The sequence below is a fragment of the Aedes aegypti genome, chromosome 3 (genome assembly GCF_002204515.2).
Source record: "Aedes aegypti strain LVP_AGWG chromosome 3, AaegL5.0 Primary Assembly, whole genome shotgun sequence".
Taxonomy (NCBI): domain Eukaryota; kingdom Metazoa; phylum Arthropoda; class Insecta; order Diptera; family Culicidae; genus Aedes; species Aedes aegypti.
This window is the reverse complement of record NC_035109.1, coordinates 278,678,242-278,705,516: the sequence shown is the minus strand read 5'-3', so window position 1 is coordinate 278,705,516 and position 27,275 is coordinate 278,678,242.

The window sequence follows — 27,275 nt, the reverse complement described above, 5'->3', positions numbered from 1 at the left end:
ATAAGGATACCAATAGGCATCATACCGGTGATGACACAGAGTGCATCGTGTGACACGGTACGGTACGCGCTCGCAACCCTCAGGCACATTAGCCTATAAGTACTCTCTAGCTTGCTACGGTAGCTATCGGTACTCAAAGCCGTGCCCCAAGCCGGGCCACCATACCTCAGTATGGACGAGGCGACGCTGGCCAGAAGCTTACGCTTTCTGGCGTACACCGCAGAGCTATTGGACATCATCCGGGACAGTGCCACAATAGCTGTGAAGGCTCTCTTGCAGGCATAATCGACATGGCTACCGAAGGTAAGCTTGTCGTCGATCATCACCCCCAAGTGTTTGACGGAGCGCTTCGAAGTGATTGTGCAGTCGCCTACACTGATCACCGCTTGCTGCACCGACTTTCGGTTGTTGACAACAACAGCCTCAGTTTTGTGGTGAGCCAATTCCAGTTTCCTGGAGCTCATCCACTCCTCCACAATTGCGATCGAGTGGGCTGCAGTCAATTCCACTTCTTCGATCGATTCACCATAGACCTCCAGCGTAATATCGTCGGCAAAGCCAACGATGACCACACCCGCCGGGAATTTTAATCTCAACACCTCGTCGTACATGACATTCCATAACACCGGACCCAGGATGGAACCTTGCGGGACTCCTGAGGTTATGTGAAAGCACTTCCGACCCACCTCTGTGTCATAGACTAATACCCGATTCTGGAAGTAACTTCCGAGAATCTTGTACTCGAGTATCCCCAGACGCAGGAGCGCATCAGCAATAGCCGCCCAACTGGCACTATTAAATGCGTTCCTTACATCCAGAGTCACTACTGCGCAGTAGCGAATACCCCTCCTCTTACGCTGGAGTGCTATCTCAGCGGTTTTCTTAACCGTCAGAATAGCGTCTACGGTGGACCTTCCTTTCCGGAAGCCGAACTGGTTACCATTTACACCCTCGGTGTACCTCTACAGTCTGTCGAGGATAATCTTCTCGAGCACCTTCCCCACCGTGTCAATCAAGCATATTGGTCTATATGCCGACGGGTCACCGGGTGGTTTCCCCGCCTTTGGCAATAGTACCAGGCTCTGCCTCTTCCACGCATCTGGAAATACTCCCTCGTCCAGGCATATCTGCATAGCAGATCTGAACATACCGGGAGCCTCCAAGATTGCGACTTTGAGGGCCAGGTTTGGAACTCCGTTCGGACCTGGTGCCTTCCCCATGCTTAGGGATTTTGCAATCCCTACAAGTTCCTCATCGGTTACTCTATCCTCATCGCCAGCCCCAATCCCCGGCTGTCCTACAAAAGGAGGCCATGGGCTAGTGTTGTGGCGCGGAAAGAGCCCCTCGATGATCCCCTCCAGCATCTGTGGAGATTGCTCCGTAGGATCAATTGCACCTCTTGTCTTCGCCATAACGATCCTGTAGGCATCACCCCACGGGTTCGCGTTGGCACTCTGACAGAGTCCCTCGAAGCAGGCCTTTTTGCTTGCCCTTATCTCGGACTTCAGCGCGACTTTGGCAGCGGTGAACACCGCCCGTCGTTCTTCACGCTCCTGCTCGGTACGTGCTCGCTGCATCCGTCTCCTGGCCCGTAGGCAGGCACGGCGCAGGTTCGCAATAGCTTGAGTCCACCAGTATGTCTCCCATTCCTAGGGTGGACTTTTCTAGGCATGGTCGCATCGCATGCACGCGTAAGCACCGCTACCAGTTCGTCCCCGCTTAGGCCGAGTAGGTTACGCTCACGGCGGAGCGCCTCCCTAAGTACTTCATCATTGAAGTACGATGTCTTCCACCTACGAGGGCTTGGCCTTGACCTAGCCGCTTCCTCAACCCGCTGCCTGCTGTTGTTGTAGTCGATACTGTAGCGAACCGCCAGGCTTGCTGTCTAACGTTAAACCAAGGTAGTCGGCTACATCAGACCATTCCACCGTTGATCCACCGAGGGTGATTTTACAATCCTCTGCCGAAATAAGTCTGGGGGATTTGGAATAAGGAAAGAGGATGACCTGGGTCTTCGTCGCGTTGATACAGATTTTCAGCTGAATTTTGGTCATCTTCCAGAATGGCCTAGCTCTAGCACAATCTGGGAGAGAGCGGATCTTTTTGGAAATGTCTTCGTTCCTAAGGTCCACCATTCTGGCCTTGACAATTTTGGATATGCGATTAACTTCGCTTTTAACGCAGGCATACCAGTGCGTTGGAACTGCCTGCGTTTGGTGTTCCGTAAACGAATGCGATCTTTGGTAACACGATCGATAAAAAGGGTGTTGCTCCCCTGACCAGATGCTGGCACATGCTGTTCTCGGGCCACGGAGATGGCCTTTTTGACGCTCTGGAGCTGTGGTCGATGTCTTGAGTGGACACCAGAGGAGCCTCGTACCGGATGTTGGCGTCGACACACCGCTGGAATTGACCCCAGTCGACACGGTGGTAGTTGCGCCGAGATACCCGATGCCGGTTGACTAGGGAACCAACTTCTGCCACCACCGGGTAGTGGTCCGAGCTGAGGTCCTGATGAACGACCGGTTGGGAGATGTTGCCGGCCATGTTGATCAGGAAGACATCGATGGTTGAGATGGTTTTGGGCCCCGGACCGGCTCAGGCGGGTGGGTGAATCTGAGCTCAGGATGGTGTAGTGGCCTTCCTCCAGGTCCTGTTGTAAGGATGAGGCCGTTCATGTTTCGCAGGGGGTTTCCCCAGGTCTCGTGCCTTGCGTTCAGCTCACCAGCCAGGATGAACTGCCCCTGCTGTCGTATCAGCTTGGTGAGGTCTTGCTTTAGTGCCGCCGATGTTCCGTCGTTGATGGTGGCTTGCTTCGGGCAGTACGCCGCGATGATCTCAATTGGGCCAGAACAGCAACGGCCTCGATGATTTGCAACTGGAAGCTCGGCAGCAGGGTGCAGTTTACGTTTCTCCGCAGAGCAATCGCAACGCCTTCTCCTTCGGATCCGCACCGGTCAAGCCGCACGAGCCGGAAGTCGATGAAGACATTAACTTTCGGCTTGAGGTGCGTCTCTGTGCTCACGGCTCTGTCGCTGCCTTCCTGGTCCAGGACGGCGGACAGCTCTCTGGTTTTGCTCCGTAGGGAGCAAGCCCCAGAAAACCAAAATGTACGTATAACGAAATCACCTGGAGGCTTTATGTGTGCAAAATTTCACTTACAAAAGTGGAGGCGATATGCGTGCATATATTGTGTGATGAATAATAACATACAATGCGAGTGTACAGGGTGTCCGCAAATTATCCGTACAAACTTTGAAGGCATGGATCTATGCCATCAAGTGGAATAAATTCAGTATTCTTGCATGGTTTAATATATTGACCTATTATATTCTTAAGCAGAAAGTTTGACACATTTTCGATTTCAAATATTTGTAAAACCAAGCCAAATGTGTTGAGTAGTCTTAAAGAGAGCTGTTTTTCGAGCTTAATGGCGGAAGAGAAATGTGCGTAGAAGTCACTGGAAATGAACCGTGCAATTTTCGCTTTTCACCCTAATTTGAAGCCAATAACATATAGGTTACTTCAAATTATAATAAGAAATTTGAATTCATCTAATTTAGATTTTAGGGAGAAAACATCTCTAGTATGACTAGCGGCCCTCAGGAATTACGTATCCGAAAAAATTAAATTCGCCTATCTCAGTAAGTAGCAGTCATTTCAAAATTATTTTAAATTCTATTTTGTATTAACATACAGATGTATTTAAAAAGATACAAGGACATTGATTTTTTATTGTTTTCAATGCGAGATCATCTTTGCTATATTTTGTTGTTCGGATAATTTACGAACACCCTGTATAAATATTCTACCGAACCAACCTGTGATCTTATGCGACTTAACTTATGGTAACAAATGTTTATTTGACAGCTGCTACGGATTGATACGACTTACTTTGTACGAGTGTACGAGACGAAACAAAATGTATAAATGAACTCAGAAAAGAAGTGTTTTATGCGAGGAAACTCATCAAACTGACGAGTTTATCCACGGTGTTTTGCGGGTTTGATGTAATTAGTATGAATAAACGAGTTGTAACGTGAACTTTCATGCGATTTCTGGTTGTCTGGGGCGTTTCAATTTGCGATCCTTGTGATGGCCTCACGGGCCATATTTTGCAAGGAAAGCAAATACCACCGAGTTGGCAGCGTTGATTTGTTCCAACTTGGAACGGCAGGCACACAGCCATTGGAACAAGTCCCTGGTGTACTACAACATTTGCTCCGGAGCCGTCGTCGGAAGGAGGAGTGCCGGGGGCACTGGGTCCAAGATTCCCCCATCCAGGAGGGGGCGCATTTTGCACCGGTGCACAATGGTCGGAAAAAAGTGAAGTTTGGCCAAAACTATTTTTATCGCCTTAATCGATGAAATATGTAATCTGAATATGTTATTTGGCATTTTTGTTGTTTCAGAAGGGATTATTCACAAATTACGTAACTTTAAAAAATGATTTATCCAAAAATTAAAATTGTTATCAAACTGGGCTGAAAGCACAAATTATGTTCATATTTGAACGAGTTTGATCAAAATGTGTCTGAATAGTGGTTAAATATATTTTAAATAAACTTTGTATGAAAAATATCGTCAAAATATATGTAAAATATTGAATTATTCAAATAGCTCTAACTTGCAAATCAGCAAATTTCTGCAAAAATTTTAAAGGTTTTCTGTAAGATCTAAGGATGCTTTTTGATGGGCAATATTCGAAATGGCGGCGACATGACGCGACAAGAGTTGTTTTTCATGTTCAAAATCATCAAAATTACTAAAGTGTAATATTGAATAGTATTAAAACTTCAACCAAATATTTTTTTTCATCCTCATGCTCGATAAAAGTATTGAACCATAAGCTTTCAGATAGTGGATAACTTTGGGGAAATATTGCATTCCTAAATTACAAATTTTGTGCTTTATTTTATTGTTACATTTTTCAATTTTTTGACTTCAGCCGGTTTACCGTCATAAAAGTCATAGAAATTTAAATTTTATTTTAAATTCAATTAAGGATCATAATAATATAACACATGAGGTATATTTTAAAATTTAAAAAATCATAAAAATATCAAAAAAGTTTTTGGTAGTTTTGGCCGCCCCTTTATATGGAGCCCGACCATTGTGCGGTGAAGCGGCGGCGGCGGCCACGAGACCGATGCTGTCTGCCGGTGGGTTGGTGGATGCGGTGGCAGATTGAGCACCTGGTAGCGGGGCGTCGGAAAGTGCTCCTGGCGCTGGCGTTGCCGTCCCAGCTTCTTGGCGGATGCTTGCTGGTGGATTGCCAGGAACTCCGCTCGTTTGGGACAATTGCGGCTGCTGCCCTCGTGATTGGCACCGCAGTTGGCATACTTTGGTTCAGTGCCCTCCATCGGCTGGCATGTCGTAGTGGCGTCCGCACCGGCACATTTGCCATAGCGGGGCTTCATATGGCAGGTCTTTGTCCCGTGACCGAGCGCAAGGCAGTTGCCACACTGCGTCACGTCTCTCTTTTTTCGAGCAGTAGCGCTACCATTCAACGACGATGTTGAAGAGCGCTCTCACCCTCGTCAGGCCCACCATGGTGGTGGACCCCTTCTCCAGATGGGCCAGGTAGAGCTGGTCTCGATGTCTTCCTCCTTGCGCTCGCCGGATGGGGAACACGTTCGTCGGCTTCAGCCCTGCCGCCTTCATCTTGTCAAAGATGGCCTCCGGGGTGTACTCCGGCAGCCCTCGGACGAGAACCTTCATCGGCTTGCTACCGGGGGCATTGTGGATAATATTCCACCCCCTTTGCCTTCAGTAGCTTGCCGACCTTGTTTTGGTGCCGGTGTGGCACAGCTTGAACAGTGGCCTGTTGTTGAGGCCGCTAGTTCGGACCGCAGCGCCGAGAGGTCCTTCGACGCCGTGAACAGAGGGGGGAACCTTCGCGCTCTGGGGGGGCTTGGTCCACAGGCTGGGAGGCAAACTGGTTGTTCGCCAGTAACCTGCTGTACGCCGCCGGGTTGGCATCCTCATTCCTTGCGCGTTTTGGCGTGCTTGTCTGCCCGTTGTCGGCCAGCGGGGCAGGGAGCGAGGCGGAATCCGCCTTTTGTTTTCGATTGCGACCCATCACTATGGGCTGCTGCTTGCTGCAGGGAGGCTTTGTCGCCACACCAAGCAGGTATGTTAGCGCCGGGGAGCAGTCGCGGGAACGGGAAATCGCGGAGAAGTGCACTTCGCACACGAAGGAATTCGAACTAGTGTTTAACAACTCAAAAACACGTCCGTTTAGAACGGCAGTTCGATTCAGAATGAGCGGTAGTGAGCTAGCACTCTCGTCAAAGTAGTCTGTGAACGACACTTAGAACTTAACAAAACGCAAAATTTCATGCAAAAAGATTGATTGGTTCAAAAGTTATTGAAGTTTTTCTACTAAACATCCTTTGTTTTTCAGAGCATTTCATTAGCATTTCACTCATGATAATAAATCTTCGAGCTGTTTAGTAGAATACCTATAAGTAGATGAAAAAACTGAATTTAGTACTGTACCATTTAATTCCACTAGAGTTTGTATCCTTTGACAGATACGCGTATTTCGACCTCAACTGTAAGGCCGTCTTCAGTGTCGTGTACTAGACTCGACAATAACTCCCAAACGGAAGGAGATAGCGAATTTATGCATTTTTAAGAAAGTTAGTTACTCCATTTCTATAAAAACGTGGAACACTCTAATTTTCAATCACGTTAAACAAAGGGTCTAACTAATACAAAAAACTTTGTGGAAGACCGTTTTCGTCTAATGTTTCAATCTTAAGCTCAACATGCATTGATCGCGCACATTTCTTCCTACGTTGTGTTTGGGTAATTAATTTAGACATTTACGTTTGACCGTCCGGCCATGGCGGAGGTATAGAGTCAACTCACTTTTATTGAGCAGATACAACACATCAGCAGATGAATGTAGTGTGGCAACACATTTGCACAAACATGCATCTTTCTGCGTAAAACTACTTCCTGGACCATGGTGTACATTAGAGTGATGCAAATTTTGAAATGTTGGCTCCCCTATGCTTAAACGATTTATATATTGGTAAATAGCATCCTCCCAAAGTTTGAAATGATTCGGAAGAAATTTGACTGTGCACAAGCCATTTGAAGTTTATATGGAGATTACTATGGAAAACGCCAACCTTTTGTGTTCAGGCCTCTATCTCTTCGACATAATATTATATGGAAAAGTGAACAACCTCTGCTTATGTGAAATCCTTTCAGCTACAACTTTGCTGAAGACCACATTTTGATAGGACTGAAGGATAAATTGCTATTCTTAATCATAAACTGGGTTTGCATTTTGCATGCTTAACCAACTGCTCGGCAGGCAACAGTGGTGCTCCTGGCGGGTAGAATAGATCAAAGCAATCCAGGCTACTATGTTCTACAGCAAAACAGCAGTGTTGCTCTGAAAGTAATTGAATGATCATCTCTGCATGATTTAATGGGGTCTTCGGCAAAGTTGTAGCTGGGAAGTTTTCACATGAGATGAGTGTGTTCACTTTTCCATAGATTATTATTATGAGCAAATAGAGGACTGAACACAAAAGGTTGGTCTTTTTCATAGTAATTTCCATAGAAACTTCAAATGGCCTGTGCACAACTAAATTTATTCCAAATCACTTCAAATTTTGGGAGAATGACTTTCATCATAATTCACACCGTTTAAGCATAGGGCACGGTGTGCTGGAACACACATATTATCGAACTTGCATGAACCTCCGATCTTTTTGACGTTGGATAACGTCTTACGGCAACATACTGGGGTACAATTTCGAAAAACAAAAATCGCTCGCGTCACGAAAAGTGGTTAGATTTTGACTGTTAATAAATTACTAATGCCCGCATAGATTTTAAAGATGTTTGCATCAATCGATTGGAAATGTTTCTACGAATTTATTCCAATAATGAAAACTATTGATTTTTATGACTAAACTATTGAAAAATGGGTAAATATAGAGGCATGTCTTATTTTCCATAGAAGAGCACATTTTTCTTGCTGTTATAAGGTTTTGACGTCTTTGTACCCTAACTTCTGGTAAAATTGATCATTTTTCATGGTTTTTCTTGTCCGTTTTCAATAATTTTAAAATGTCAAACAACTGAATGCAAGAAAACACGTACGACGGTCAGCCTCTTTGGCTCATGTGCCAAAATTTTCTAACAAATGTGTTTTTAGTGCTAAAAATCATCCTTTAAATGACAAATCGGGGAATCCCATTTCGGGGTAAAATTGATCACTTGTCAATGCGATTATTGTTATATTTTGAAATGACTCTACATAATGAATATGAGCTCCCTGAATCCGAAAATGCTTGCTAAATGCATCTTTATAATGCAATATTTGAAGAAATAATGAATAAATAATTTCAAGATAATAAATCTTCGAGCTGTTTAGTAGAATACCTTTAAGTAGATGAAAAAACCGAATTTAGTACTATACCATTTTATTCCACTAGAGTTTGTATCCTTTGACAGATACGCGTATTTCGACCTCAACTGTAACGGCAATCTAGACACTGAAAACGGCCTTCAGTTAGAGTTTGTATTCTAGTGGAATTAAATGGTATAGTACTAAATTCGGTTTTTTCATCTACTTAATTTCAAGAATTGCGATGAAAACGCCTAAATTTAGGCAATTTCCCAAGGAAATCACTGATACCGTAATTCCAGGTGAAATTGTTAACTTTTCACGGTTTTTCTTGTCTGATTTCCATAATGTTGACAATGCCAAGTAACTGAATGCAGGAAAACAAGTATGAAGGTGAGCCTCATTGACCGTAATTTTCTAACAAATGTAATTTTAGTGCTAAATACTATGTCCAAAATAAAAATCGGGAGTTCTCATTTCGGGGTGATACTGATCACTTATCAATGCCATAATTGTTAGTTTTCAAAACAACTTTACATAATAAATTTGAGCTCCCTGAATCCGAATATGCTTGCCAAATGCTTAACAATACAATAATTATAGAAATAATGAATGTTTAAATATCAAGAATAACGCAGAAAGAAATGTATGCAATTCCCTAGGGAATTTCCTGATGAATAACAGAAATTCAATTATTTCAACCAAATCAACGAATTGGTACGAGTTTTGATCTTAAGTATCCTCACAAACTTTCAGGATTATAGCATGTCCAAATCCTTGTCTAGAACTACAAGTTTATTGATGTTTGTGAACACTGCACCGTACAAGATTTTGAAATTTTACATTATTTTCAAAGAAATGAACATTTTTGAGCGCAAAAAAACTTCACAACACACAATTTGGACATACTTACGACAAACAACGTTCATTCACTGCAGGTTACATTGATATTTGTGCTCCATTAGGAAGAAATAAAATCGAGTGACACAGTGATAAATTTCACCCTACTGATCAATTTTTACCGGAATTTACGGTACCTAACAGAAATTTAATTATTTCAACCATATGAGCTAATTGGTATGAGTTTAGAAGATGAAATCGGGCTCGAGGATATATTTTAAGCATCCATACAAACATCACTTACTATGAATAGTGCCGTTGTCGTCGCTACCTACATGTAAATGCACACATAGAAGACTGCAAAAATGCTACCGCCGCCCAACCCGAACGACGGGAACCTAAACTTTGTTTGTCATTGATCTCCGTTGAAAACTAATCAATTATAATTGATAAATAAATAAATTTATTAATCAATTTATAGTAATAGATGAAGTGTCTCTGGTTGTAACTCTTTTACGTCGAATGCATTGTTGTGACCCTGAAAAGAACCGTTTTGTTTGAAATGCTGCAATTTATTTTAAGCGCGGTCTCCACGGGTACGACGAGTCAGCTGGATGTCCTTCGGCATGATGCTGACACGCTTGGCGTGGATCGCGTTCAGATTGGTATCCTCAAACAAACCGATCAGTTAGGCCACTCGCAGGACGCCGCCTGCATGACCATGACGGCTGAGCTCTAGAATCGGTTTGGCTCTACATTTCCCCGGATACCTCGACAAAGCAGAATAAGTTCTTCATGGTGCGGAACTTCTTCGAGTATCAAAAAGAGATCATGCCAATCATCGTGACTAGCAACTTTAACATCGTTTTGAGTAAAGAGGAGAACATGGAGCTCGCGGACTTCATGGAGAAGTACCTCAACCTCAAACTGGCTTCGGAACCCACTAAAGCAACTAATCTTGGTGGATCATGCGTGGACCTAACGTTCGACCGAACTATTTGTTTGGGAAGCAAGGGTTACCGCTCATGCTTCTTCCTCCATCGACCGATTCTATCGGTGTTGAAGTGTTAACCGAACAAACCAAATAATAACACACAATGTCCATAATAGATCAGAATGACATGCAACAAATAGTAAAAAAAAATGATTGGATTTTTATCCGTAGAAACCTTTCATAAGTTCGTGACGGTATCAAGCCAGGAAATAGAAGAATCTAACGTTATCCAACGTCAACTTGGCGGTTGTATCTCGGAAACAACCTCTTACTTTTTCACTAAAAGTTAACCTTGATAGTCAAGAAAAGCTTGCGGAGTATTAAAAAATCTTTCATCGGCAAAAAATTGAAAAAAGTCGATTTTTGTATTTTTACCCTTCTCCCATATATGAGTTCATAGGAGAATATTAGAGTTACACTAATTTTGATGCATTGCAGTAGCTCAAAGACTTATTTAATATACCTAGATCACGAATCGATTACAAGACGTTTCAAATTGATCATAATTTGTACCTACATTCACACAATGTGACCACCCATCGCATTTTTACATAAATTTATTAAGGTAAACATACTACAACTTATCAAGTTTCAGTCAATGTTTCCTATTCTACTGAATAATTGAAATCATTGGAGTTCGTTATTGAACATGAAGCTTTTTTAAGATAACAGACTATTGTTTAATTACATGCAACCATTAATATAAACCGCCATACAATTATATAGGGCAATGTACTGTTTCAATTTTGTATGGTATGTTCACTCTAGCTGATCTTGTTATTCACATATGTTTTGATTGAAAGATGGAGGAAGATTTTACGCAAACCTGTATACGGTATGTCTACATCCAAATCTAGAACGCATACAAATATTGTAAAATATCGTAACATATACAGGGTTTACACAGAAAATGTAAGATGTGAAAATAAAAAAAACCTATGATAGTCTTATACTGCCCATAAAAGCATAACTGTCCCATATGGATTTTCGAACCAACACCTTTCTTCGTCGCCACATTCATGTTTTTATGTGTACTTTACCATGCATATAAAATTTAACACACTTTGTTCGGAAAAGTTGCGGAAAAATATGAAGCGTGTGCAGTCCCATATTGAAAAATAAAGGCATAACATTCTCCATATAGACTTTCAATGCGAATAACAATTGCAAAACGTGCGTTGTGCAAGATTATATTTTTTGCTGATCAATAGAAGCAAAATGAGTTATGTGTGCGGTGGTGCTAAATAAATATGGCATGCAGAAATGCACTTGAAAATTATGAACATTTAGATGAGAAGACGAAACTCAAACTTTGAGCGCAATTTTCTCAATGCCTATTATTGCCATATGGGACAGTTATGCCTTTATGGGCAGTATATTCCTTGTAGGAGTAACAATATTATATAATATTTGAAAAGTTGTCATGCCGATTTATATTGAAATCTTGCAGCCGCTGGATGGATGCGTTTGCTAAAACCTCACATCATTAACGTATCCTTAGTTACCTTCACATACTTAAGCTAAATACATACCATAAAACGGGGTAACGGGTAGTAATAATGAGTAGATAAGCACATGAAAATCCAAACCAAACTATTGTTTGACATCATCACAGTTTAAATTGGATTGGAGAATGTTAATAGAGAAACTGGATTAGATTTTATCAATTAAAGTACAGAATTTATTGAACAAAAAACATCTTTTAAAAGGTTTTCAGTCAAAACAAACATGATAAACACCATTATAAGTTGATAATAATGGGTATAAAAATATATCTCTGAATAGATATCTATCGATAATCATGTTTCGACATTGAATTCACCATAAATCAATCGTTTTTGGAACATGAATGAGTATAAATCGACTGAATCCCGTAAAGTACATAAGGTGTTGCATACCTCTAGGTTTTTAATGTTATGTGGGGATTTGTGACTCTGATTACAAAAATGATTCCAAATTGTAAAACTGTTTTTCGCTATGAGGTTTGATACCGGATTCATGTTCTACTATAGCTAGGCCATCAAGCATACGTACCGAACTCATTATAGTTTCATGAAATAGTGATAGTAAAACAGATTGTTTGTGAGCGTTTTGAAAGTACCAAAATCTCATCATTTTTTAATATTCGAATATAAAGCCTCATATACTCTTGATTGGCACGAAAACAGCTCAGGGTGAAGTGTCACACTGATACTCCTTAGTTTCGCATTCGTTTTGCTTAACTGAATAACATAATTTTTGTTTAGTACGTTGCGGATCCCGCACTATCAAAGTTATCCGCATTTTCAAAGATACCTCGTTTTGCGATACTAAAATTTATGTGTCCATGTTGGTTATTGAAATTGTTGTGTCTATTTCGCAAAATGTGCCCTCCGTAAGTGCGAAGTCATGAATAAAAGGGCTGGATTACGTTGGATCGATTTGTTACCGTCACCACATTTATCCGAAGTAATCCAGCCCTTTTACTCAAAATCAGGCACTTCAAACCCCAAATATAATGTGTGCATTGCATATGAGTAGATTAGTGACTGCACAAAACTTGTACCATGATGAGCTTGAGACCACCTTAAGGCTATATAACCCATTTACTGTTAATCATGTTATAGTGAACCTGCTTTCAAAACTTTTGCGCGTATAAGCACATGAATACAGCCTATACTGCCATGTGTATCAATTTCTGGGAATTCCTATTCTGATTAGAAAACTATACCGCATACGTAAAATATTACTGATTTGATTCAGAAAGAAGAATATAAAGCGTTCGTATGAGCTTTTCTGAAGTGAAAAGTGAAATTTCCATTATATAAAATACGGCATACCACCATGGGCTGGTCATATTATGTCAGTGTATGTAGGAAATGATGCTTAAATCTAAGAATTCATTCATGTTTAAGATATGTCATGTCAAATTGGTCATTAGGTCGTTAAAAGTCATCATATTAGTGTATCTCTAATATTTTCCTATGAACTCATATATGGGAGAAGGGTAAAAATACAAAAATCGACTTTTTTCATTTTTTTGCCGATGAAAGATTTTTTAATATTCCGCAAGCTTTTTTTGACTACCAAGGCTAACTTTTAGTGAAAAAAGATCGGAGGTTCATGCAAGTCCGATAATATGTGTGTTCCAGCACACCGTGAGGGGAGCAAAAACTTCAAAATTTGCATCAGTCTAGTGTACATTCTCTTACCACAAAAAGTTTAGGAACATACGATATAGATTTTTGTGCTCTTGTTAGTAACTCTGAGAAATATGGATTACTATGGATTATGGATTATTATGGATTTTGAGACAGTACAGTTGTCATGCAGTGGGGATTTCTCTTCTCTTAACGATTGTTTCTTGCACTTGAATCAAAGTTCTACAGAATGCTCACAAATCTTGGCCTACATTTCTTGTACCTTTATTTTAACGATTATTACAACTTTTATTCAAAGCCGACCTTAAATTTTAAGGCTTGAAACAAATAATTTTAACAGTTTTCCACAAAATTGGAAAAGCCTTAGGTAAAATTTCTTCAACTGGAAATGGTCTCGCGGTTGTGCATTTTCGCTCGAATTGCCCACAGCCCACTCGCAACTCCCAGCAACGGCGTCATTCAACCGTAGGAGTCATCTTCAATTTAAAGTAAATCATCTTTGCATACTGAAGAACCACGCTTTCGTTCCGAGCTCGCCTTCTGAGGACCGTCTTCTGCTTGAAAGCCATAAAATTGAATAAAATGGTAAAATAAACAACAACAGCGACGAGATTGTGAGCTCAAGTGCTTGCAGTGCTTTCAGAATGACAACGGTAGCATGAAAACAGTAACGGAGCAGCACACGAAAGCCGGGCGCAAATCTGTGAGGAAAATATGCATTAAAATGGCGAGATTCCGTCCACAATTATCCATGAGTCTACTGCCATCATCGTCAAATTCTTCTTCTTCACGCACGGAGTGTCCACGAAGCCAGCAAATCCTCGTCGCTATTTAATTTTCCTTGAATATGGATTACGCCACTTTTGCACGGAGGATACTTCTTCAGACAGACTAAGGGCACCTGGTTTGGTAATGGTAATTTATGAGAGAGAAAACAATGAGCTAGGAATTTACGGAGCTGACTCGACGCGGATTTTATTGCCCTTGCCACAGCTGGACGGGGGCTATGGGCGGACCGCTAGAAGAAAAGCTAAATCCAATTTTGTTTATCTTTATTTCAATTACTGCCAAATTGATGCTCTTAGATTGATCTTGTTACGTTCAATTAGGGACTAGGGTCAATTGAGACTTGCGGGGGGTTGAGAAGTATGATTTGTTTTTTTTTATGCTAATATAAACCGGTTGATTGTTTTTGCTTAAAATATTCGCACAAAATTTGTATATCCCTCTCACCCACAGATAATGTGGTACTGAAATATTCAAACGCAGTGTTATTATGTTCTTATTGGGCTAATTTTGTTTTGTTGTTGATACAATGCAGCTTCAATCCATAAGATCGATGTCCGAAACCGGTGAAGCAGGTTCATATGGCCATGTGTTGCGGAGTTGAGTTCAATAACTGTGTAAGGCAGTGATCATATTGTTTTTTTTTTAATTTCTACATTAGTATCATTCCAAACATTACATTCATTTCTTATATCTAGGTATTCTGTGTTATTAGACAACACTATCATCCTAATTTGGTAAAACAAATTTAAGTTTTTATTAACAGTTTGTTAACAACATATTACATTTCATTTGTCGTAGCAGTTCAGATTTTTTACAGGTGAGTTGATTTCACCTGCTTATAAGAGAAAAAAAAACACGTTTTCAATTTACTTAACCTAACTTAACCTAAACATATAACGCATTAATCGTGGCAATAGAAGATTGTAACGATTTTTGCCTGAAATTATTAATTATTTTATTTGACATTTGTTCCAATGTTTCAGCATTGGATATTCTATGTAACTGATTGGTACTATAACAGGGAGGAAGCTTCAGAATCATTTTCAAAATTTTATTTTGAATTCTCTGCAGCGCTTTCTTCCTGGTATTAAAACAGCTACTCCATATTGGTACAGCATACAATATGGCTGGCCTGAAAATGTGTTTGAATATCAAAAGCTTGTTCTTAAGACAAAGTTTCGATTTTCTATTAGAGAAATTTTACATATATATTACATTTGGCTTGAATGCCCTCAATGTGATTTTTGAAAGTTAAATTCTTATCTAGCATGAGCCCTAGATACTTAACTTCATCTGACTAATTTATTGGAACCCCTCTCATCGTGACAACATGTCTACTTGAAGGTTTCAAATAAAGAGCTTTGGTTTATGTGGGAATATTATTAGTTGAGTTTTGGAAGCATTAGGAGAAATCTTCCATTTCTGCAAGTATGAAGAAAAAATATCCAAACTTTTTTGCAATCGACTACAGATGACACGCAGGCTTCGTCCTTTGACGGAGAGGCCTGTGTCATCCGCAAACAAGGATTTTTGTAATCCCTGAGGTAACTCAGGTAAGTCAGATGTGAAAATATTGTATAATATTGGTCCCAAAATGCTTGAGGAACACCAGCTCTTACAAGAAGTCTTTCAGATCTGGAGTTCTGATAATTAACCTGAAGTGTACGATTTGACAGATAACTTTGAATTATTCTAACAATGTATGTTGGAAAATTAAAGATTTTTAATTTTACGATCAAAACTTCATGCCAAACACTGTCGAATGCTTTTTCTATGTCTAGAAGAGCAAGACCAGTAGAATAGCCTTCAGATTTGTTGGAACGGATCAAATTTGTTACACGTAAAAGTTGATGAGTGGTCGAATGTCCATGGCGGAATCCGAACTGTTCATTGGCAAAAATTGAATTTTCGTTGATGTGGACCATCATTCTGTTCAAAAAGTTTACTGATGGAGGAAAGCAAACTGATTGGACGATAGCAAGAAGTTTCTGCAGGATTTTTGTCTGGTTTTAAAATTGGAACAACCTTAGCATTTTTCCATTTGTCAGGAAAATATGCTAACTGGAAACATTTGTTGAATATATCAACTAAACATGATAAGCTACTTTCTGGAAGCTTCTTGATGAGGATGTAGAAAATTCCATCATCGCAAGGAGCTTTCATATTTTTGAATTTTTTAATAATAGTTCTCACTTCTTCCAAATCAGTCTCCCAGGCATTTTCAAAAACGTTCTCTTGATTGAGAATATTTTCGAAGTCCTGAGTAACTTGATTTTCAATAGGACTAGTAAGTCCTAAATTAAAATTGTGTGCACTTTCAAACTGCATAGCAAGTTTTTGAGCTTTTTCGCAATTAGTTAGTAATAATTTGTTTTCCTCTTTCAATGCCGGTATTGGCTTCTGAGGTTTTTTCAAGATTTTAGATAGTTTCCAAAAAGGCTTAGAGCCAGGGTCCAATTGAGAAATTTTATTTTCAAAATTTTTGTTTCTTAATTGTACAAAACGTTTCTTGATTTCTTTCATAGCAGGAGTGCGTTGAAATTGCCTTCTCCTCACGTTTTTGATCATCTTAAAAACGTGAGAAGAGTTTAAGATCATCGTTTATAATTCAAATTCTACTTCACATTTTGGAATTGCAATGCTCCTAGCTTCAACAATGGAATTTGTTTAAGTTTCAAGAGCATTGTCAATATCAAGTTTAGTTTGTAAAGGAATATTAACATGAAGATTAGAGTCAATAAATGTTTCATATATATTCCAGTCGGCTCTAAAATAATTGAAAGTGGAGCTGATAGGATTGAGAATCGCTTCATGGGATATTTGAAATGTAACAGGGACATGATCAGAATCAAAATGTGATCATATTGATCATTATAGCGTTTTCATATCGTGGTGAACTTGAACGGAATTTCTTCAACATTTATCCACAATTTTTTATTTCTTCAGCGCAAGGGACCACTGGGTTCCCAGTGCAAAGGGACTTGACAAGAAAAAAACTTTTACAGCTATAGGAAATTATATTGTTATAAACAATAATTGAACTATTATAGAAACATGAATTTCAAGAAACATTAACACACATCCGCAAGAGTGGAACTTCCGTCTGAATAATTTCCGACAAAATTGAATAAAAATTTGTCATTGTACACTCTAAATCTCTATAAATTTTTAAACCAGACTTCTGATCTATTCCAATCAATTTCAGTTAGAGTCTGTAATGGCGTTTAAGGCTCAAGAATCCATCATTCAATCATCAGCAATCATCGAAAATGAAAAGCCAGTTTTTCCTTCAAATTTAAAGATATCCTCATAAAAATCTATCACTCCATTGCAGATAGCAAGTGCAATGCAATGATAGATTTTCATAACCATTGCTTTGGTTTTGAGCAAAAAAACTGGTTTTGAAATTTTGTTAAATGATGATGGTTATTTTCCTCTTAAACAAAGAAATTCTCAAAGTCGCAGTTGATGGAATTATGGGGATATATGTGAAGGCGGTGAACCGACTGAAACAAAAAAGTAGAACGAATGATTTTGGTTCTGGCAGTTGCTATGCAATTTCTTCATGTAGAGTAAGGTGGTGCAAAAGTTCGATCTTAGTGGTATAATCAAAGTTTCCAGGAAACTAATAGCAGTTAAAACAAAATAAATACCATACAGTGAACCTTCAACATATTGACTATAATTTTGCTGAACAAACTTGTGACAAAATATTTACCCATTTTTAGTTATAACAGTTTAAAAATTGATTGTCTTATTCGAACTTTTGCCCCACCGGTGGGGCAAGAGTTCGAATCTAGTGTGGGGCAAAAGTTCGCTTGCTAAAGCACAAAATATCGTTCCTTTTATGACAGGCATTCTGTACACCAGCCGTAAACTTAAGTTTGACGAAAAATACACACTAAATTTTCATCAAAAAAAATTGCCCAAAACCGGGTTGATTGTAATGTACTCAAAAATAGCAGTTTTTCGCAAAACTAAGTGGAAATGTGAAATTTTGGTGACAGTTTTCACACGATCAGACAAATTTAACTAAATTTGAAGATAATATGTGGATTTTAGGCAATTTGCAAATTTTTCCGTGATTTTATACATGGGTCGAACTTTTGCCCCGCTGATTCGAACTTTTGCCCCACTATGGGCCAAAAATTGTTTTCAAGCATTTATGCAAAAACTAATACACCTCAAAGCAACCTTATGATGAGCCTAGAAACGCCCTTACAAAAAATATTGAAAAAGATTTTATCTTCAATTGGTTCCATGCAACAAAAGTTTGACCAAAAAATAACAATATTCACGTCGAAAAACAACAAATAGCCATAACTTTTCCAAATCTAAATTGATTTTTATGATATTTGGATTGAAAGTCTTTTACTTGAATAGCATTCAAACTACCATGATATTTATAAGATTTGTTTTGAATTGAGCTAGAAATCTTAAAAAGAAACTCTTACCCCACTCGAACTTTTGCCCCACTTTACTCTAATGCTATTCAATATTCACAGTGTATGAATTGCGCAAACAATAATTGTACTACATATCAAGCTCTTAATAAGGTTCAAATTTTATTTACCGTAAAATGGGGTATTAAGGACTCGTGGGGTTATAAGGGACTGAACTTCTCCATCAAGTTTGACAAGTCACAAAAACGTCGAAAGTTGAAAGTCATCTGAAATGCTTGATTTGTTCTGAGGATTGTGAGCTGCGTTACCGTGGTGAATCAAAATCCGGACGGTACCGATATCCGGACACTCTGACATTTATCATTAATTAAATGTAGAAATGAGCAATCTTTTGTATAATTTTATCCATAACTTGTTTTTTCAAGCCCATTAAGCATTTTAGTTACATTCATGATCTAGTTACCTTTGCCTGATAATTGATAAAAATAAAAACGAAAATGTAGCTCCAGTTTGACGTAATTTCACAGCAGTGCTGGTCGTATTTAAAAGAAAGCCTCGACGAACGCACAACCACGCGTTGCGTTGTTCAGTTGACAATAATATGTTTAATTAACCTAATTCTCGAAGTGTTCTAAATAATAAGTGAACGTAACGTATATTTCGATGTTATGAAGCATTACATTTGTTATAAAACGTGAAAATATACTCTAAGTGGTATAAAAAGAGACTGTCCGGAATTGCAGACAAGTGGTTTGAAATCTGGACATCATTGGAAAGCACTGTATTTTACTTTCGTAAGTCAATATTTTTAAAGTTAATATACTAGAAAGGCAGAAAATATTAAAATTAAAGTGTTACGAGTGATTATTAGTGCTAAGAAAATTAGTGCGATTTGTTTTTTGATGCTTATTAAACACCAAGTACCCAATCGCATGTGTTCGCAAGACTCCTGAACAAGTAGAGGTAAATAAACCACAAACTCACTGAAATTAATTTCTTTATATGCCTAACAGATCAAAGGCCTGCGTCAAATTTTGTATCAAATGATCCTTTAAGTTAATTAAAATGCAATTTTACTTATTTTATTCCAATAATTCATGTTGCGATACAGGTGTCCGGACTTTGATTCATAAGTGTCCGGATTTTTAGCCAAGGTATGAGTCAAATATCCTGATTTAGGGACAGGACATGGTTGATTATTTTAATGTTTTTCATTACTTTTGACATGAAAATCATCGTTTATACTATGATCTGGTATATATCTAAATGCGTCAATATTACATTTCAATTTAAATCGAAAAATACTTGTCCAAAACTGAATTTGAGTACTTGTATCTACTTTAGTGTCCGGGTATTTATGCATCACGGTATGTGGTAGGGGACGTCTATTTAAATAAAGTATTGTGGAGTCCAGATATTGAAAACAATTCAAAACATTTTTGTTCGAATTTTTTAGGCAAAATACATTTAACTACAAAACTATGAAACAATGTTAAGAAAAATATGAGTAACTTAGAACATAAGTATACTTAATTAGGATCACAACACAGACAAAAACTTTTGAAAATTTTATATAGATTTCGATTTTTAATATTTCTTATGGAAAAAGTCTCTTTTTGAAAATAAGTGGGGTGTTAAGGGATTATCCTTTCTACTTATTCCAAGTTACTAAACTCATTCGATTTATGCCGCAATATATTCCAATATACTTTTGACTTGTTCCGTGAAGTAAAACAGCATTGTAAAAGTTAAGGGGTCTATTTTGTTCGTTACTGAATATAATCAAAATGACTAATCTTCAAAATCGGTAAAACTGGTAGGAAAATCTTGATAACAACGAACTGAAGTAAATATGGGATTTTTCTTGATACTATTTCCAAAACTTGTTTGATCACACTGGAAAAATGTTTGGAAAGTTTGAATGATTCTTTTATTTGGTAACGGTTTTGGTAACGGTAATCCTTAACCATATGAAGTGGTAAACAATGATAATATTTTGTCATTACACTGAGTCTATGAATAAAGAGTTGCGCAAAGAGTGAAACCAAATATACATTTCGGTAGGGCTGTCCTTTGTTCAATTATTGACATACTAAAAGTTGCTTGAAATTCAAGTCGATTTTTTTTTCATCCCTTAACACCCCATTTTACGGTATAGCAAGGTTTTAAAACAGATCCTATGGGAGTTCTTTAAATCTCAACCATAGAACACAGATAACGCCATTTAAATGGGTATTGTATTCAGTTGAACCCGAGTTGATTACAACCTCATCGAAGGAGTTAGAATGCATAGCGTGAAGCTCAATCCAAATACCCCGCTTTCCAGAAAATGTTAAACGTGGTATCAACAACTCGGTTGACTTTACGACCACGGTCGTACATCCGTCCCTACATCTCGGCCCCTCTCAGCTTCCGAACGGAACGTCGAGACTGTGCGGATATTATCCCCGGTCATTCATCCGACGTGTATCATCCCCGCAGGACAATGGAGCCATTCAACCTGTTCCCCTCCGATGGAAAATTTTAATTTTATGAACCATTCTCCGAATGTCCTTCCGGCAAGGGCCTGACGCTGCCCTGGTGCTATATGGATAACGCTGGGAGGCTGAACCAAAGAACGGCTCGCACCCTTTTTCCATGGGCGCAGTGGTTCAGATTCAAAAACTCAGGGCAAAAAATCCCTAATATTTTACTATTGGCAAAAAACATGAAAAGTTTTTTGGAACATGTTAAATTAATATTTGGGTAAAATTTCTTGGTATGTTTTACTTGATTTTATCACTTTTATTTTCAGATATAATAAGTTCAGCCTCAATTTGTGTTGTTAATCGGCTTTGCGATGGATCCATTCCAAATGAGCCATAACTATCAGATATTGCAAATGAATGTCCATAGAAATAGAATATATAGAATGTCTATAGATATATCTTTGTATTACATCTTAACGCACCACGATCCGACACACCGTCTTGACCGGTTGTCATTGTGCGCGCTCTCGAGATTAACCAGGTTGTTTGCCTAGTTTTCAGCGATTTTCGCGGCCGAAACGTGCGTGAATCAATGGTTGCGGTAGTGAAGAAGCATCGTACAGTGAAGGTTTCGTGAAAATTGATAGATAAACCAGTCTTGGGAACTGTGACCACAATTCACCACAGTTCATCGATTCTGCCATTCCACCAAAACACAAAGCAGCAGCAGCATCAATACCATCAGGCGTTGCGCTGCCAACGGTTCACACACTGCTTGACTGTTTTTGTCTCTCCGCTATGACCATTTTCGGGCAGCCATTCCAAGCTGAATGATTGAAAAAAGTGTTAAATCATTCAATCGCTAATATTTTGCTTGTGTTTTCAACTAATTGAAATCTATTAGCTCTAACAGAAAGACCACAATCATTCCGTTACGATACATATAAACAAGTTCAATTTCATACTGCCTTTATCGAGCAAAAATGTAAAACCCCGAAAACCGCAAAAATCGTGTCACCACTGTGCTCGAGTCATTTCGCATTCGGGGTTGAAAAACGTTAGGAAGAAGAAGATTACATTTTTGAAGAGCCATGACATTTTTTTGTTTTGAACCGTCATGGTTTGCTTTGGATTTTGATGGTCGTGTAGAAAGATGTAAATGTAGAGGCGGTAAATGTTTGCTCCAGTACTTTTCTCATCCCTGGATAAACGGTTGAAAAAAGTGGTTTTGTGTATGCTCCACGTGCCTAGATAGATCAAAACAAACCCCAGTTGGTCGGCTGCCGACCGATTTTTATTCACCTTTTCGATGGTGTGGGGTACGGTGCACCTAGAGGAAAACTTTTTGAAAGAGGAAAAAGTGTCGAAAAGTTTTATAAGTTTCAAAAATTATCGAAACTCAGAAACTGCTTAAGTGGTAACTGAGGCGTACTACAGTGCATTCCGTGTGAGTGTGCCTATAGTGCGGCACGAAATTGTTCGAACACTCGTACTGTTTTCACGTTGAAGGAACAATTAAGGTAGGATCTTCCCATTTTCTACTTGTTATTCGTTCATTTGGAGTAGATAACGGGTGACCGTTGCCAGTGGGAGTAGCTCCAAAGTGACCCAAATTGGCGGCCGTGAGTAGCGGCGACTCAGGTGGGTCTGCTAGACGAAGATTGCCGGAGTACATGGATCCGACCAATCAATTCGGCGAGTTAATATTTTTGCAATTGACGGGGAAGAATGGTGTTGCTTTACCGATCAATCCGAACATTACCGGAAAATCGGTCGAGGCTCGTGCTGGTGGCGAAATCTGAAGCCCAAGGTACAAGGTACACTTTGAGAGTGCGGGATCCGGTTCAAGTCGCCAAGCTGCTAAAGTTGACAAGACTCATCGACGGAACCGAAGTGAAGTTATCCCTCACCCTAATTTGAACGTCAGTAGGTGCGTTATCTCTTGCATCGACCTGATCCAAATGGAGGAGAAGGATATCCTACAAGAGATGATAAGCGAGAAGGTTATCCGTATACAACGGATCACTCGTAATGATGGAGGTAGAAGAGTGAATACTCCGGCGTTAATTCTCTCTTCCTGTAAGACTACATACCCGGAATACCTCAAAGTCGGCTTACTGCGCGTTCCAACCCGTCCGTATTTTCCCAACCCCATGTTGTGTTACGGGGCCTTCTTTAGCCGTGTGGTTAGAGTCCGCGGCTACAAAGCAAAGCCATGCTGAAGGTGTCTGGGTTTGAATCCCGGTCGGTCCAGGATCTTTTCGTAATGGAAATTTCCTTGACTTCCCTGGGCTTAGAGTATAATCGTACCTACCACACGATATACCAATTCGGAAATGACAACTTTGGCAAAGAAACCTCTCAGTTAATAACTGTGGAAGTGCTCATAAGAACACTAAGCTGAGAAGCAGGCTTTGTCCCAGTGAGGACGTTAATGCCAAGAAGAAGAAGATGTTGTGTTACGGTTGCTTTAACTACGGTCACACCCGCGCCCGATGTCCAGGACCCCAACGCTGCGTAAACTGCTCGCAAAACTTCGACGGGGAAGATTGCGGCAAATCTCCGTCGTGTCGGAACTGTAAGGGTGACCATCGGCCAACCAATCGCCAGTGCCCAGTTTATAAGAAAGAAGTTGAAGTGATTAAAGTGAAGGTGAACGAAAACCTGAGTTTTCCGGATGCTAGGAAACGAGTGGAGCAACAGTCAGGTAGCTACGCCCAAGTAGCTAAAGATAAAGAGATCGCCAAATTGCAGGAAGAGGGCAAGCGGAAGCACGGGAGGATCGAGCAGATGATGGCCTTAATCAAACAAGTGAAGCAGCAGTCAAACCCAGAGCAAACACACCATGACAGTGAATCCATCGTCACAGAGAAGCCTCGTCACGGCCGAGAGCTACCAACGGCCCTGTAACTCTGTCGAGGAACAACTCCCCGGCCGTCCAAGAGACCAAGCGCGGAAGACCTGCGAAATTCAACTTCGCCAAACCGGCTACTTCGCCAGATACGAGCCCACCACCACCAAGGAAGACCGCAACCAGTACACACAATCTCACGCAAATGGAGTATCCGGCGAAGAGTCTGAAGTATCGGAGACACCCCCTTCGCCTGCCTCGTCTGTATTTTTTTTCAGATGCAAACCAAACCGCACGTACATCCGCAAAACCTGATCAACGAGCCCCTACATCAATCAATCACCTCACTACCAACAACGAACCCACCGACGATACTACACAAAGTCTCTCCCCAGTGCCGGCTATTGCCGGTGTTTCTGGAAGTAATCGTGTAGTAGTTACAGCAATGGGACACGACGTCCCACAGGTCAGTTCTCGTGTATTTCAACCACAAACAGGTACTGCCTCGTCTGAAATCCTTCCATCTTCTTTCTGGCGTAACGTCCCCACTGGGACAGAGCCTGCTTTTCAGCTTAGTGTTCTTGTGAGCACTTCTACAGTTATTAACTGAAAGCTACTATGCCATTGACCATTTTTGCATGCGTATATCGTGTGGCAGGTACGATGATACCAGTGGCGCGGGAAGTGGGTAGGACAGGTAGGACATGCCCTACGCACAAAAATACCTGGGTAGGACAGTCAAAGGATTGTCCTACCCATGTTTCAACAAGAAGTGACATCATTCCTACAGAATTTCTATAACCTGATGTAGATGTTCTTGAATAAATTGCTATCAACATTTTTGGAAGTTTTTCTTGACTAAAGAATCGTTGGAACAATTCATGGATTAACCCAACACCGGTAGCATCGTGTACTGAGTATACGCATCTTAAACAAAGCTCGCTTGTTATACACAGCACTAGCGTAGTGCTGCTGGCGATGGCATTGATGCTCTTGATTTCTCAAGGCATTCCTGGAGGAAGGTGATGACGATTCCTTGAGCAATTCCTACATAACTCCCGAAGCACACTCTGTAGAAGTTAGAAAAGAATCAATAAGGAGCCAAGATACCAAAAAAATGCTGATAGGAATCATGAGATAAGATTGTTATTCTTAAAAGAAAAATAGATTGTTGGTCGCCCCTGACATTTCTCCAAGGATATTTCAAATATATTTTGTTAGGAATTTTTCAGTAGGGGAATTCGGGGCATAAAGGACACATCAAGCAAATGCTTGTTTTAAGACCAAACAGTGAAATTATTTTCAAATTACTCCCGGCTAGTTTTTAAGTTTGATATTAGTACGACGTGCTACATTCATCTATGGTAATAAATATCATATCGTACGCCAGAAAAGTGAGACAGGAAGTTAAGTCCAAAACAAGGCTAGTAAAAAGGTATCGGGGCAAAATGAACACTTGCATGAAATTTAATGATTCCAAAATATTTAATGTCTGTCAGTCGTTCCGATGTGTAAAAGGGCTCTCTTTCTATCTGGGTTTGGTATTTTGCTCTAAAATTGGATTCTCCCACCACCTTGCTTATATGCCAATTTGAAGCAGAGAAAAACTTAAACTCAAATTTCAAAGGACAATTGAAGCAAAACATAAACTTTTTTACCGTCAAAATTTCAAAGTCGATTTTTACAAAACTGGGTGTTTGACACTTACAACTTTTTGTTTCTAACCCCCTCAAGTATTACTGCTTGCATTTTTTGTATGAATTTGTACGTTATTCCCTCCAGGAATTGATTCATGTATATACTCAAGGAGTTTCTTCAAGAGCTTATTTCGTGATTTTTACAGGCTTTCAATCCAAAAGTATCGTTTTAGGAAATCAGTGAATCTACTAAGGATAGTAACAGAAATTACCTCAGAGAATTAATTGAGAATTCCTTCAGAAATTATTTCAAATTTTTTCAAGAATGTCTTAAGTCATCCAAGAATTCTTCCAATAGTCTACCATACTTTTCTCTAGAACTTCCTCAAAGATTTTCATTTAGAACATTTGCAAGCATTTCTGTAGACATTTTCTTAGATTTCCAATGAATTGTCGTTCAAGATTTCTTTAAGATTCTTCAAAGTATTTTTCAGTTTCAGGGACATAACAGGAAAATAACATCGAAATAAACAGACTTTTTATATAATTTGAAATAAATTTCCTTAAATCTCTAAGGAATTCCTTAATTAAATAAATAAATAAAATAAATCTTAAGTAACGTCTGATGAAACCAGATTGAGTTCTAGAGTAACCCTTGATTAACTCCCACGAGGTTGTTGGTAAGAACATCTAGACTCTCGAGCAAATCTTGGAGGATTTCCTAAACAAATTGCTGATTGCTATCCTACAGTAATTCTTAGAAAACTAACGGATTCTCTGGAAAAAAAATAGTATTTTCGAGATCGGAAGAATTATTGGAATGATTACAGAAGTATTATCTGGTGTGAAGTCTTCAATAATTTTTCGAAATATTCAGTAAGAGAAATTATTCGACAAAATGTTTGAACTAACTGTGTATAACCTTGAATGAACTACAGCAATATCTGGGTTAATGTGGATAAATTATTGTAGGTATTCACATGAAAATATCAAAAGAGATAACGTGAGAAACTAGCGTAGGAACTCTTGATCTTCCTAGAAAAATCCCTGAACAATATTCTTAAAAAACTCTGGAATGAACCTTTCTGGATTTTCTTGGAAAAACTCCTGTTTCAGGAAGATTTACTTGGAGATTTGGTAAATGAATCTGAAGATCTGAAGATACCTCTGAAGAAGCTCCTGGAAGCATGCAAAGGAAATCTCTTAATAAAACACTAGCGTAAATTCTTAAGCTCTTTCTTGAGGAATCTGAGAAGAAATTTCTGAAGAACCTATGAGACATACGAGTAATAGTCTTTGGAATTTTATCTAGAACCTTTTAAATTTGACAGCACGATTCACTGCAAGCAGAATAAGGAAAAAAAAGTGACTTAAGAGATCATTTTAGTTATAATACAGACTTTTGAGACCTTCAGTCAAAAATAGAGACTTTTTAGAGTCTTGCATTAAAAAAATACCAAGTCTCTAAAACGAGATCTGCTCTCAATCCTGCTCTACAGATAGTTTGAGAATCTTTCTGTTAAGATAGTTTGAGAATCTTCATTCAAAACTCAACCCACTTAATAAGGAAATTGTAGAGCAATATCACTGGCTGTTGAGTTTCGCAGTGTGTTCCAGTTTTTATCAAGTCTGTCTAAGTGAACTTTACCCAAAAAGGGTATACATTTTGATTGAATTATGAATAACTAATGAAGTTGATCTTATTAATGATCTTGAAGCTTTCTCAGTCTTGTGGTAATGACTGACATGAAAACAGTCACTTTAAATTTTCTCTCAAGA